Source organism: Saimiri boliviensis, chromosome 8 (assembly GCF_048565385.1).
Source record: "Saimiri boliviensis isolate mSaiBol1 chromosome 8, mSaiBol1.pri, whole genome shotgun sequence".
NCBI classification, from domain to species: domain Eukaryota; kingdom Metazoa; phylum Chordata; class Mammalia; order Primates; family Cebidae; genus Saimiri; species Saimiri boliviensis.
This window is the reverse complement of record NC_133456.1, coordinates 108,390,289-108,403,292: the sequence shown is the minus strand read 5'-3', so window position 1 is coordinate 108,403,292 and position 13,004 is coordinate 108,390,289. Positions and strand designations below refer to the sequence as shown.

General features: G+C 47.7%; 1 protein-coding gene across 17 annotated transcripts in view; it reads right to left on the bottom strand.

Annotated features, from left to right (window-relative positions):
- Window positions 1-11,710, bottom strand: part of CCDC3 (coiled-coil domain containing 3) — a 154,337-nt gene extending 142,627 nt beyond the window's left edge. For 7 of the 17 annotated variants that reach the window (XR_012518951.1, XR_012518949.1, XR_012518954.1 and 4 more), the window contains exons 1-4: window positions 9,964-11,710; window positions 9,366-9,462; window positions 5,831-5,925; window positions 5,170-5,289 (exon numbers count right to left, since the gene is read on the bottom strand). The gene's annotated coding sequence lies outside the window, so the exon portion shown is untranslated. The remainder of the gene's footprint in view (window positions 1-5,169; window positions 5,290-5,830; window positions 5,926-9,365; window positions 9,463-9,963) is intronic. The other 10 variants (XR_012518958.1, XR_012518960.1, XR_012518950.1 and 7 more) reach the window with 9 other exon arrangements.
- Window positions 11,711-13,004: the final 1,294 nt, after the last annotated feature.

Genomic DNA, 13,004 nt, shown 5'->3' with positions numbered 1-13,004 from the left:
TGACCTCGTGATCCACTCGCCTCGGCCTCGCAAAGTGCTGGGGTGACAGGCGTGAGCCACCGTGCCCAGCCTACCATTTTACTTTCTTAATAAACTTGCTTTTGCTTTGCACTGCAGACTTGCCCTGAGTTCTTTCTTGCGTGAGATCCAAGAATCCTCTCTTGGGGTCTGGTTGGGGACTCCTTTCCAGTAACACTGTGAGATCTTGATTTTGAGATGCCTAAAAAATTGCCAGCCATCAGTGGATTACAGAGGTCTGAAGACTCAGGGAGGAGTCTCACGCAAAGTCATGAGAAGGAGTGAGATTGTGCAGCGACGGGAAGGCGAGCACAGGATGTGGGTGCAGGGGCCGGGCCTGGGTAGACACATCTGCAAAATGCTAGAGCACCCCATTAGCAAGCGAGAGTCCCCAACAGAAAAGCCACGCCCTCCGACCAAGCCTTTGTCAGTCACACACAAAAACGGTTTAAATCTCTCATCTGCCTTTCTCTGCTTTCATATGTGTTCAGAATCCACGTAGGAAAGAAGAGAACTATTTTCTGGGGGCCCCCAAAGATCCTGACAATACAACAAAAAGAAGAGTTGAAGTGTCAGTATCCTTCCTTCCAGAAAGCATTCTGGCCTCCAGGCAAAGTGCCACCGCCACCCCAGCAACCTGAGATCAAGGCACTGGGGCCTGCCCAGCAAGCCCAGGTCCCAGCCCCAGCCAAGGGAATATTAACTGAGCGTGCAGTTGTGTGCACCCCAGAAACCTTATGGCTCTGTCACTGAAAGGAACCATTCCAGTGGTTCTTCCCAAAGAAAGTGGACTTCAAGATGACTCAGTGTCCCCATGCCAGAAACAGAAACGGCTGGCAACTTTCACAGGTCAGCTTTGTCCGCTAAAAACGATTCCACACCCTGTCACATGCCCATTGAATTTAACAACGGGAGTTCCTCCGTGATTTTGGACACAGCAGATGGATTTTCAGTCCAAAGAATCGAGGAAACACTGAATTCTGTACCCACCCCCTACCCCGCACCGTTCTGGGGCTTTGTAATGCATACCAGCATACGGAAGGCCCTGGAAAGAAATCTCCAAAATTTTGTTCGACTCAAACTTTCTGATCCACAACCCTCCTTCCCTTCCAGGCAGAAAACTTTCAAATATTCCATAAAACATAGAAATTCAAGGGACCTTGTGGCCAGGTGCAGTGGCTCATGCCTATCATCCCAGCACTTTGGGAGGCCAAGGTGGGTGGATCACCTGAGGTCAGAAGCTTGAGACCAGCCTGGCCAACATAGTGAAACCCACCTCTACTAAATACACAAAAATTAGCTGGGCGTGGTGGGAGATGCCTGCCAGCTACTCGGGAGGCTGGAGCAGCAGAATCGCTTCAACCCAGGAGGTGGAGGTTGCAGTGAGCCAAGACTGTGCAACTACACTCTAACCTGCGTGACAGAGAGAGACTCCCTCTCAAAATAAAAAAATAAAAAGAAAGAAAGAAATTCAAGAGTCCTAGTATGTATTGAAGAAGTTTGGATGAAAAGAAAATTAATTAGAAAAAGTGGTCATAAAAGGAAAAAATGAACCAAGAGAAGCCTTGCTATTTAGTGACTATTTTTCAGATTGGTAGAAACTTTCCTATGTTTTTAGGCCAAGGGAAGCAGGAAAGATGGTGCATAGGAGAAACAGAATAATTCATGGAGCGAGTCCCTCAGGGGGTTTATAATCAAGTAGCTTTTACTTGGTAAATACTTCTTATATCAATAATAAATGAAAGGAAGTGAAACCCAAAATTTGTAAGTTTCAAATGAAAATAGATGAATAGTCATTCTTTTAAGATGTTTCCAAAGTTAGTATAACAATTCCAAGTCATCAATTAAATATTCTCATCAGAGGCCGGGCACAGTGGCTCACGCCTATAATCTCAGCACTTCGGGAGGCCGAGGCTGGTGGATCACGAGGTCAGGAGATGGAGACCATCCTGGTCAATATGGTAAAACCTCATCTCTACTGAAAAAAAAAAAAAAATTAGCTGGGCGTGGTGGCGTGCACCTGTAATCCTAGCTATTCAGGAGGCTGAGGCGGGGGGATTGCTAGAACCTGGGCAGCGGAGGATGACATGAGGTGAGATCCTGCCACTGCACCACAGCCTGGGTGACAGAGCAAGGCTCTGTCTGAAAAAAATATTCTCATCGATATTTAAGATTTAATGCATCCTTCAATCCAGTCAAGTTGACACTCAGTATTAACCATCACAGGAGGTGAAGACTTTTTGCGGGGTGATTAGCTCATGAGAAGAGAGCTTCATAAAATGAGATGAGTGCCTTCGTGAAAGGGACCCCAGAGAGCTGCAATGACCCCTTCCACCATGTGAGGACACAGCAAGAAGATGACGTCTATGAAGCAGGAGGCAGGCCCTCACCAGACACTGCCAGCGCCTTGATCTTGGACTTCCCAACCTCCAGAACTGTGAGAAATCAATTTCTATTATTTATAAGCCACTCTGTTTATGGTATTTTGTTATAGCAGCCAGGAAGGACTACAACACCATCTTAGCTAATATTGCTGCCATCTAGTCAGTTGCCCAAGGCAGAAATCTGCATCTTCAACAACTCCCTTCATCTCATTGGCTACATCTCATCATCCTAAAGTTCTCTCCACTCTGTCCGCATAAAAGTTTCCAAGTGTAACCCCTTTTAAACAACAGAGTCAAATACATGACCTTTTTTTTTTTTTTTTTTTGAGACGGAGTTTCACTCTTGTTGCCCAGGCTGGAGTGCAAAGGCGCGATCTCGGCTCACCGCAACCTCCCCCTCCTGGGCTCAGGCAATTCTCCTGCCTCAGCCTCCCGAGTAGCTGGGATTACAGGCACGCGCCACCATGCCCAGCTAATTTTTTGTATTTTTAGTAGAGACGGGGTTTCACCATGTTGACCAGGATGGTCTCCATCTCTCGATGTCGTGATCCATCCACCACGGCCTCCCAAAGTGCTGGGATTACAGGCTTGAGCCACCGCGCCTGGCCGACCTTTTTTTTTTTTTTTTTTTTGAGATGGTGTTTTGCTCTTGTTGCCCAGGCTGGAGTACAATGGCATGATCTCGGCTCACCACAACCTCCACCTCCTGGGTTCAAGTGATTCTCCTGCATCAGCCTCCCAAGTAGCTGGGATTACAGGGACGCACCATCACACCTGGCTAACTTTGTATTTTCAGCAGAGGCAGAGTTTCTCCATGTTGGACAGGCTGGTCTCTATCTCTTGACCTCCTGATCCACCTGCCTCAGCCTTCCAAAGTGCTGGGATTATAGGCGTGAGCCACCACTCCTGGCCCATGACCTTTTTTGTAGCCAAGATGGGAGTTCCCTGTGTGTCCAATTTCAAGCTTACTGAAAAAGCCCAACCCTTAAAAAAAAAAAATTCCTCTTTGCTGGCAGATCCCTGAAATTCCTTTAGCAAGTAGGGTTTTTATTACAAAATCAGAAATAATCCTGAATGCCAGAGACTCTGGAAAGATGCCACCCTAAACTGAAAGGACACCAAAGCATCAGTGTTGTGTCATACAGACTTGCAGTGAAAAGGGCTGATGGCGGGAGGAGAGGGAAGGGTGAAAAATTGGAGGGTGACAGATAAGAGCAAAGAAGAAAGAGTGCAAGGTGCAGATAACAGCAGGGAAGGTGGTGCAGGCGGGCACACTGTGAACACACAAAGAAAGTTCGCTTGAGCCAACCAAGCCAGAATCAACTAAAATATACTTTTGCACTGACAGTGAATTAAACAATTCACAAGTATGGGAACCAAGGTAGACAGGAAATCATTTTATAAAAAGATTCCCAGAGACTCTTCTCTTGTTTCTATAATAAACAGAATGGAGCCACTTCCCAGAATTATAATAAGACACAGTGAAAGGGAAAGTTCTAAATTTATGTGAGATCAGCTTTTGAAGTCTGAAATCCCTGCAGTGGGGAATACTGCCTAAGTGCTTCCAAGTTCACAAATAGATCTTTCTCTAGGAGCTTTCACAGCCAACTCTTCAAAATTTGGCCACCTTTGTCATAATGAGCTATGAATATCCAGTCATCTCTGCAAGAAGTCTGTTATGACTGGGACTTCTTTCTGCCTCCCTGGGGTCAGATCAAATTAACTTGGTGAGAATTGCTTTCTGTAAAGCCGGCTCACACTGGAGTAACTCCAGGGTGATCTAAGTCATCTTCTCCCCTAGTTCCCAACAGATTCAGAGAAAGGAATGGATGAGGTCAGGAATAACAGAGGGATGACCAGTTGCAAAATTTAAAGATATAGCAACTGGAAAAGTGAACCATGGGCCTTAGGAAAGAAAGAAGGAAAATTCTGCTGGCATCCAGCTGTGCAGATCTGATGAGACCAGCCCCCCAGAAATCTGTCACTGCTCCAGAAGACAATGCAATGTGCCTACAAATTTAATGACTGTCTCCTGGCCTTTGACAGGGGAGCAGGAACTCTGCCCACAAAGCAGAAAGGGGTTAATGAAGCCTGGTGAGAGAAATGTTGACTTTTTGTGGGTATAAAAGGCCCAGACAATTCAGCTAAGGCAGGTTTATTGTGGTCTACTGAAAAGTCATGTATGAACACTTTTTTTTTTTTTTTTTTCCCAAAAAAAAGGGAGTTACTGACTTTTCAAACTGCAAAATCATTTATGGCAATTTAACCAGCCGTATTAGTCTGTTTTCATGCTGCTGATAAAGACATACCTGATACTGGGTGATTTATTAAAAAAAAATGTTTAATGGACTCACAGTTCACGTGGGTGGGAGGCCTCACAATCAAGGTGAAAGGCACATCTTACATGGTGGCAGGCAAGAGAGAATGAGAACCAAGTGAAAGGGGTTTCCCCTTATAAAACCATCAGATCTCATGAGACTTATTCACTACCATGAGAACAGGATGGAGGAAAACATCCCCATGATTCAATGATCTTCCACTGGGTCCCTCCCACAACACACAGGAATTATAAAAGCTACAATTCAAGATGGGATTTGAGTGGGAACACAGCCAAACCATATCACCAGCCAAGTATTAAGTCAGCCTCTGCAGAAGGAAGAGGCTTAAATTAAAATTAATTTGGCATCTACTAAATTTGGATACCAAATACAAGAAGTGAAAAACAAATTATAATTTTTTTCAAGCTAGAAGGAAGCCAAGAGGTTACCTGTCTTAGCCCCTGACTTCCCTCACTGATGAGGGGGCCAAGGCTCAGGGATGCTGCCCCTCCTGAGTGCTCTGTGTCCTCCCTCACTCCACCGTGCACTTTTTTGGAGAAGTGAGACATCTTAGTTTGGGGAAAAAAAGAATAAGTGAGATGGAAAAAAAGACAAATCACTTGTACTTTCCTACTACTGATCAATTATTTAATCCAAAGAAGTTAAAACTATGTCTAAAATTAGACAGCCAGGCCATTTTTCACTCCTCAGGCATGCAAAGAAGATGATAATATTTTTCAGACCATGACACAGAACTGTGGTGCATTACAGTGATTATTTTCCCAAATCACCAGCTCTGGCTAATGAATACTTAAACAGAAAATTTTGCTGCAGGAACTCGTAACAGTTTTATAGCAAAACAAGGAAGCAAAGACTTAACATTTCATCTGTGCTATGTTTTGATTTGGTACAAAAGGTGGCAGGGATGACACAGTTTCTAATGGGAAAGGCATAGGAAGTAATTACTAAGCAGTGTTATTCCTATGGTATTTTTATCTATTATTTACAGAGGACCAACCATAACCTAAGGGGTAAATACCTGGCTCTTTCCCAATGAGTTTACTCTTTCAAGATTTTAAAACATGGGGCAGGTCGGGCATAGAGACTTACGCCTGTAATTCCAGCACTTTGGGAGGCCAAGGTAGAAGAATCACTTGAGGCCAGGAGTTCAAAACCAGCCCGGGCAAGATGGTGAAATCCTGTCTCTACAAAAAATACAAAAATTAGCCAGGCATGGTGGTGCGTGGCTATAGTCCTAGCTACTCTGGAGGCTGAGGTAGGAGAATTGCTTGTGCCCAGGAGTTCAAGGCTGCAGTGAGCCACGACTATGCCACTGCACTCTAGCCTGGGTGAAAGAGCAAGACGCTGTCTCAGAAAGGAAACAAACAAAAACCATGGGACAAAGGAAAGGAATGAGGAGCAGAACACAACACACACACCCTGAACTGGCTTGTCTCAAACCAGAGCCATTGTCCCTGGGACTCTGGGTACTTGGCTGCAGGTTGGACCCTAATGCCAGAGCCTCGTTCTGATGGAGGCTTCGACCATATACCTCGCGTCTTAAACAGGGAGTTGCTTCCATGCTGGATTTCAGGGAAAGGAAAGCAACCTATTAGAGGCATAGACATGCACGTGTTTGAGTCTCCATTTTCAGTTCTTTGGTGTGTATACCTAGAAGCAGAATTGCTGGGTCATATGGTAACCCTCTGTTTAACTTTCTAAGGAACTCATCCTCAGAATATTTGGAACCAGTGATGAACTGAATCAGACTAAAGCTGAGACAAAAGCCAGACCCAGGTCAACACAGGGCAGATGATGCATGCAGCCACCACACCAGTGGCCTCACAGGAGCAGGGCACACCCTTTACTGCAGCACTTCCCAACCTTTTTGACACCAGGAACTGATTTCATGGAAGACAATTTTTCCATGGATGGTGGTTGTGGGGGCGGTTTGGGATGAAATGGTTTCACCTCAGATCATCAGGCATTAGATGCTCATAAGGAATGCACAGCCTGGATCTCCTGCATGCACAGTTCACAGTAGGGTTCATGCTCCTGTGAGAATCTAACCCAGCCGCTGATTTGACAGGAGGCAGAGCTCAGGCTGCAACGCTCACCAGCAGCTGCTCACTTCCTGCTGTGCGGCCCAGTTCCTAACAGGCCACAGACCAGTACTGGTTTGCCACCGGGGGGTTGGGGACCCGTGCTTTATTGGACATAATTATTAGGTTGTGGTTTTTTTGGTGGTGTTTGTATAGTTCTAGTGAGGTAGAATTCACATGCAATAAAATTCACACCATTCGTTAAGTATATGATTCATGGCCTTCAATTACACTTAAAAAGTTGTAAAACCATCATTACAATGCAGATTTAGTATATTTCCATCATCCCCAAAAAGTCCCCTCGAGTTCTTTGTAGTCAAAGCCATCCCCAATTTCAGGCAACCACTGGTCTGATTTGTCTTTTTCTATTTTCCTTTTCTGGACATTTAATGTATCTATATACATTATGTCATAGCATGTCTTTGGGTAGCAAGTACTAATATTAGTCTACCAGCTCAGATGTGCATAAAATGTTTTTCTTTCTTCTTCCTCTCTTCCTTCCTTCCTTCCTTCCTCCCTTCCTTCCTTCTTCCTCTTTCTCTCTCCCATTCTTTCTCTCCCTCCCTCACTCCATTCCTTTCTTTCTTTTTTGTAGCAAGTACAAATATTAGTCTACCAGCTCAGATGTACATAAAAATATCTTCCTTCTTTCCTTCCCTCCCTCTTTCTTTTCTTTCTCTTTCTTTCTCTTCCCTTTCTTCCTTTCTTTCTTGTAGCAGGTACGAACATTAGTCTACCAGCTCAGATGTACATAACAATGTTACAGAATCTTTCTTTCTTTCTTCTTTACTTTTTTTCTTTTCTTTCTTCCTCCCTCCCTCCCTCTTTCTCTCTTTTCTCTCCCTCTCTCTCTCCTTCTCTCTTTCTCGTGGCACGATCTTGGGTCACTGCAACCTCTGCCTGCCAGGCTCAAGCGATTCTCCTGCATCAGCTTTCTGAATAGCTGAGATTACAGGTGCATGCCACTACTGCCTGGCTAATTTTTCTGTTTTTAGTAGAGATGGGTTTTCACTATGTTAGCCAGGCTGGTCTTGAACTCTTGACCCCCAATGATCCTTCCAAAGTGCTGGGATTCCAGGCATGAGCCACCACATCCGGCCTTTTTACTTTCTTTAAACCCAGTTCTGCAGGGGTACAGGGAAACCTATTTTGGGGAACCACTGGGGGCTGGAGAGGGGAGGTCTTCTTCCCTATGGTCATGCAAAACTCCAGAAGTGCTTTTGGTGCCCACTGGAGTAAGGGCCATTTATTTTTCAGCCCATCAACCTTGCCACTGACACTCTCATTATCAAATGGTTCTTCTAGGGAACAGGCTCTGCCGTCTCCAGTGACAAGCCTGGGCAGCAGAATCTGCGGAAGGTTCCTGAGGTCCAATAGATGCATCCCACAGCTGTGTCACTCCAAGAGCTTGCCATCTGTGTGGGTGCTGCAGGGACTGAGGCTTGAGTCCTCGATGCTCATAAGACCACCATTTCCCTACCCCTCCCAATCTGGGGGAGTCACTCCTCCCTCCATCTGCTGTGAAATCCTCCATCCCCTCCCCAGCTCTGGCTCTTCTTCCTCCAGGACATCTGGGGTATATCATGGATGTATTGAGATCAGGCTTTCTCAAAAGACAAGAAGAAAGGCTGTGCTTCTAAGAGCTGTTGCCAGGAATCCAGCAAACACTGCTGAAGATAGGAAACCCAAAGGGACTAGTTGCTAACTCCAAACAGAAGGGATTGGGGAACACAAGGAACATTAAACACAGATTAGGGCCGGGTGCAGTGATTCACACCTGTAATCCCAGCACTTTGGGAGGCTGAGGCGGGTGGATCATGAGATCAGGAGTTCAAGGCCAGCCTGGCCAAGATGGTGAAACCCCATCTCTACTAAAAATACAAAAAACTTGGCTGGGTGCGGTGGCAGGCACCTGTAATCCCAGCTACTCAGGAGGCTGAGGCAGAGCATCACTTGAAACTGAAAGATGGAAGTTGCAGTGAGCCGAGATCTTGCCACTGTACTCCAACCTAGGAGACAGAGCAAGACTCCATCTCAAAAAAATAAATAAACAAAAAATAAACACAGATTAGGATCTCACTAAACACCCTCCCACACTGCTCTACATTTATCTGACACAAAACCACATTTGCTTTTAGCAAATCTGCTAAAAGCATGCTATTCTTTCCGTTTTTTTGCTGCATTTAGATTCCATGAAAGTGTGCAGGAGGACGGAGTCACCAAACAGGATGATCCAGGCTAAGCAGCAGAACTGGCTCTAACACAAGCAACGGCAACAAGCACCATGGCATTTTTTTAGGTGTTGAAGACATATTTCCTCTTTAATCCTCTCAGCATCCTTAGGTAAGGCTGTTGAGTCCAAATGCCTTATCTAAAACTTTTGGGTGGCTGGGCACAGTGGCTCACGCCTGTAATCCCAGCACTTTGGGAGGCTGAGGTGGGTGAATCACCTAAGGTCAGGAATTCAAGACCAGCCCAGTCAACATGGCAAAACCTCATCTCTACTAAAAATACAAAAATTAGCGGGGTGTGGTGGTACGCACCTGTAATCCAGCCACTCCGGAGTCTGAGGCAGGAGAATCACTTGAATCCAGGAGGTGGAGGTTGCAGTGAGCTGAGATTACACCAGTGTACTCCAGCCTGGGTAACAGAGCAAGACTCCATTTCAAAAAATGAAATATAATAAAATGATAAAATAAACCTTTGGGGCAAGCTCTGCTTCAGAGTCCAGAATTTGGGGGATTTTCAAAAGGCTGTTCAATGCATGGGATTTACATCACATAACACCGTGACAGGGTCTGATGCAGTTCTCCTATCAACTAATCCATTTTCTTCAATGAAACAAGTTTAAAAATCACACCAATGGATCTAAACAAAGACTGTAAATAGCTTTCCATCAGATGCATCAGGTCAGAAAAGAGGTTTGGTCCTTAGAACTTTCTGGATTTGGGAATGTACTAAACTCCCCATTTTACAGATAAAGGGAATGAGGAAGGGGTAAGATGAACTAACTTGGCCAAGGTCCTATTGCTAAGAAGTTGGGGGGTGGGTGTGCGGTGCTTCAGGTCCCCTCCTCCCCCACACTGAGAGCAAGGGATCAGGAGAAAATGACTTTGACTGCTCTGTCTACCAGAAACTCACCTCCAGCCTCCCACACCAAAGCCAGGAGCAGCTTGTGCGTGACCTTCTTCCCATGGCTCAGAGCTTTGCTGATGCTCATTTCAATTCACTTTGATAGGTTTGTTTTGTTTTCATTTTTGATTTTGTTTGAGACAAAGTCTCCCTCTCACCCAAGCTGGAGTGCAGCCACCTGATCACAGCTCATGGTAGCCTCTCCCTCCTGGGCTCAACCGATCTTCCTGCCTTGGCCTCCCAAAGTGCTGGGATTACAGGTGTGAGCCACCGCGCCCCACCTACAGGGTTTTAAATAGCAGAAGGAGCCTAGTGAAGTGTGACTTACCCCAGGCACCCCTTACAGGCCTCCGAGGGACCATCCTCCACCGATCTCAAGAAACAACTGTGACATCATCTTTTCTGCCTGGATCATCTCAGTAGTTAAACAAAAATTAGAGAATGTCATTCCATTTCTCTCTCTATATATATTTCCAAGCCCTTTTCATGAGTATCAGTTCTTTCCTGCACTGATTTTTAGAAAAATTTTTTAAATCGTCTTTTTCTCCCCACTTCCACCCCCAGGCTGATTCCTCATAAAGCAGCCTCTAGCCTCATCTGCCCCTCCTACATCACACCCACTCGAGGGCTCGGAATTGGGTCTGGGGGCAGTTGCTGATTTGCCTGCCTTCCCTTCCCGGCTCTTGGGGTTAGCCTCTCGGGCAGGGTTGAAGTTCAGGCCTGGCCAGGCAGCAGGAGGTGCAGACAGCAAAGCGGAATCCTTCGGGGATACCAGGAGAGGGCGCATCCGCATTTTCCTGTTTCAGATCAGGATTTTTTTTTTTTTTTTTCCCCTCTCTCTCCCTGTCCTTTGCCTTTCCTTCCAACCAGTGAGCAGCGTGGATGCGCAACCACGTGCTCTCATTCTCACGGATTCGGGTGGTGCCAGCGCCTCCTTTCGTAACTCAAGTTCTTCCCGGCTTTCATGCCCTTTTGGCCTCACATACAAACTTGCCCCCGGGCTTCTCCCAGGCTACCTGGCCTCGCACTCATTTCTGTTTATTCCTCCTACACGAGGGTCCCGGGGCTGGCAGCACCGCCTGAACCAGGCCTTGACCTTGCGATCGGACGCAGCGCCTGTCGGTGACCGCATCCCTGCGGCGCTGCCGGGGTGCTCGGGATGCACATAGGGCGGCTCTCCCTCCTACCTTGTCATCCTACTGTCTAATCCGGGGGCATCTTCCCTCCTCCACGGCAGGGAGGCTGCTTCGCAGATGCGATCCCCGCGCACCCGTGAATCCCGGCGCCGGGCACCTGGAGCGCCGTGAGGTTAGCGGAGCCTGTTCTTCGGCAACAAGAGCTCAAGAAACATCCTACAAGCTTTTTGCTTTTTGAGTCTATCTTAAAGCAAAAACGAGTGGAAAGCTATATATATTCAGTTAACTATGTCTAGATGTAAGCCTTTTTCAGAAAAACACAAAGATGGAGGCCTCCCTCTGAGGATGCCAGGGATCCTCCTCTTTCCAGGGGCCACAGCGACCCCCCTGCGGCTCTGGCTTCCACTAAGGGATCTGCCGGGAAGACCAGCTCCACACACGGCATTTGATTGATGATTTATTTTGATTAACGCCGTCACAGCAGCACCTTAGCAGACCCTGTTCTCCCGGGTCCCAGCGTCTACCCCGCAGGAACCGCGAGGGTGGGAAGCTGGGGGCGGATGCAGGGGAAAGGGGGCGGGGCCCCGGTGGGTGGGGCCTCGGTGGGCGGGGCCCGGGAAATTCCCCGGAGCTAGAGGGGAGCGGCGCGCGGTCAGCTGAGCGGCTCTGGGCGGGGTCGCGAGGCCGCACGTCAGCCCCAGGATCCCCGAGCCCTCCTGTCCCCACCGCCCCCCGGCAGGTTCCCTGGTCATCATCCCATCCCGGTCCGGAGCCCTCTCCCGGCGGCACGATGCCAAGGAAACAGTGACCCTGAGCGAGGCCGAGCCGGGTGGCAGGTGAGCCGGGGCAGGGGGTAGCAGGGGTGGGCGAGGCGGCGGCAGCTCCTTACCGTCGGGCGCTTCTCCGGCCAGAAAACGGTTCCCGCCGCCCTGCCCCGCGGCCCGGAGCCTGTCGGGGTGAGGGTGGCGAGGGGTGGGGCGGCCCTCCCGCGGGACAGCTGCCCTGGGAGGGTCCCCAGGCCCCGGCGGGTCTTGACCTGGTGGAAAAGGGTGGGTAGTGAACAGAGGATGGGTCCGGGAAGGGTCCAGGGCCAGCCCGGCGACTGCAGGTGACCCCTCTGCAGGTCATCCAGGGGCTTGGAGGTGACGTCCTCCCGCAGGCTGGGAAGGATTCCGCAGCCGGTTCCTCGCCATAAAGAGGAGGTGGTTACAGACACACCTCTGAGACGTGGGACCACTATTCTAGCTGAATGAGGTGCCCAAGGTTGGTACCACAGAGTGATCCCTCTCCAAGGGGGTTGAAATCCACATAGACCGCTGTGTCTAGGAGAGCGTGTACACTCTATAGAGAGGGGATATTTGATGAGGCTGAGAACCCCAAAGGAATTGTTTTTGCTGTCGAAATGTGTAAGCTACAAGCAGTAAACATCACTCAAAGAAAATGAAACCAGGTTCAGGCCTGGTGTCTACCACCAGGAAAACTACTGTATGGAAATGTACACCATGGAACTGTTTGTAAGGATGAAAATGGAAAATGAAAGCATAGAAAGTAAGGCAGTGTGAGAACACCAAAAGCCTTTGGATCTGGTTAGCAAGGCATAAGAGTGTGAACAGAAGAACCCACCTTGTTCTTTTGACCCAGGGAGAGAGGAGTTAGTGAGCCAAGCAGCCTCTCAGGACAGGCCCAGTTTTGGGGAGCACTGGAGAGATCCCAGGGCAGACGGCAAGGCCAGGGATTGCCCTGGGGTGGACAAAGCAAGTTTAAATATGACCTGTAGAGAGAGGACAGTGATTGATTTAAGTTCTGGCATAATCGATCTGTTTTTCCACTGGGTCAGTTTTAGGAGTTCTTTATATATTATGTACAACACTATAAAAATAGCAGGTTCTTTTTAATAAACTAACCTTTAGGTTG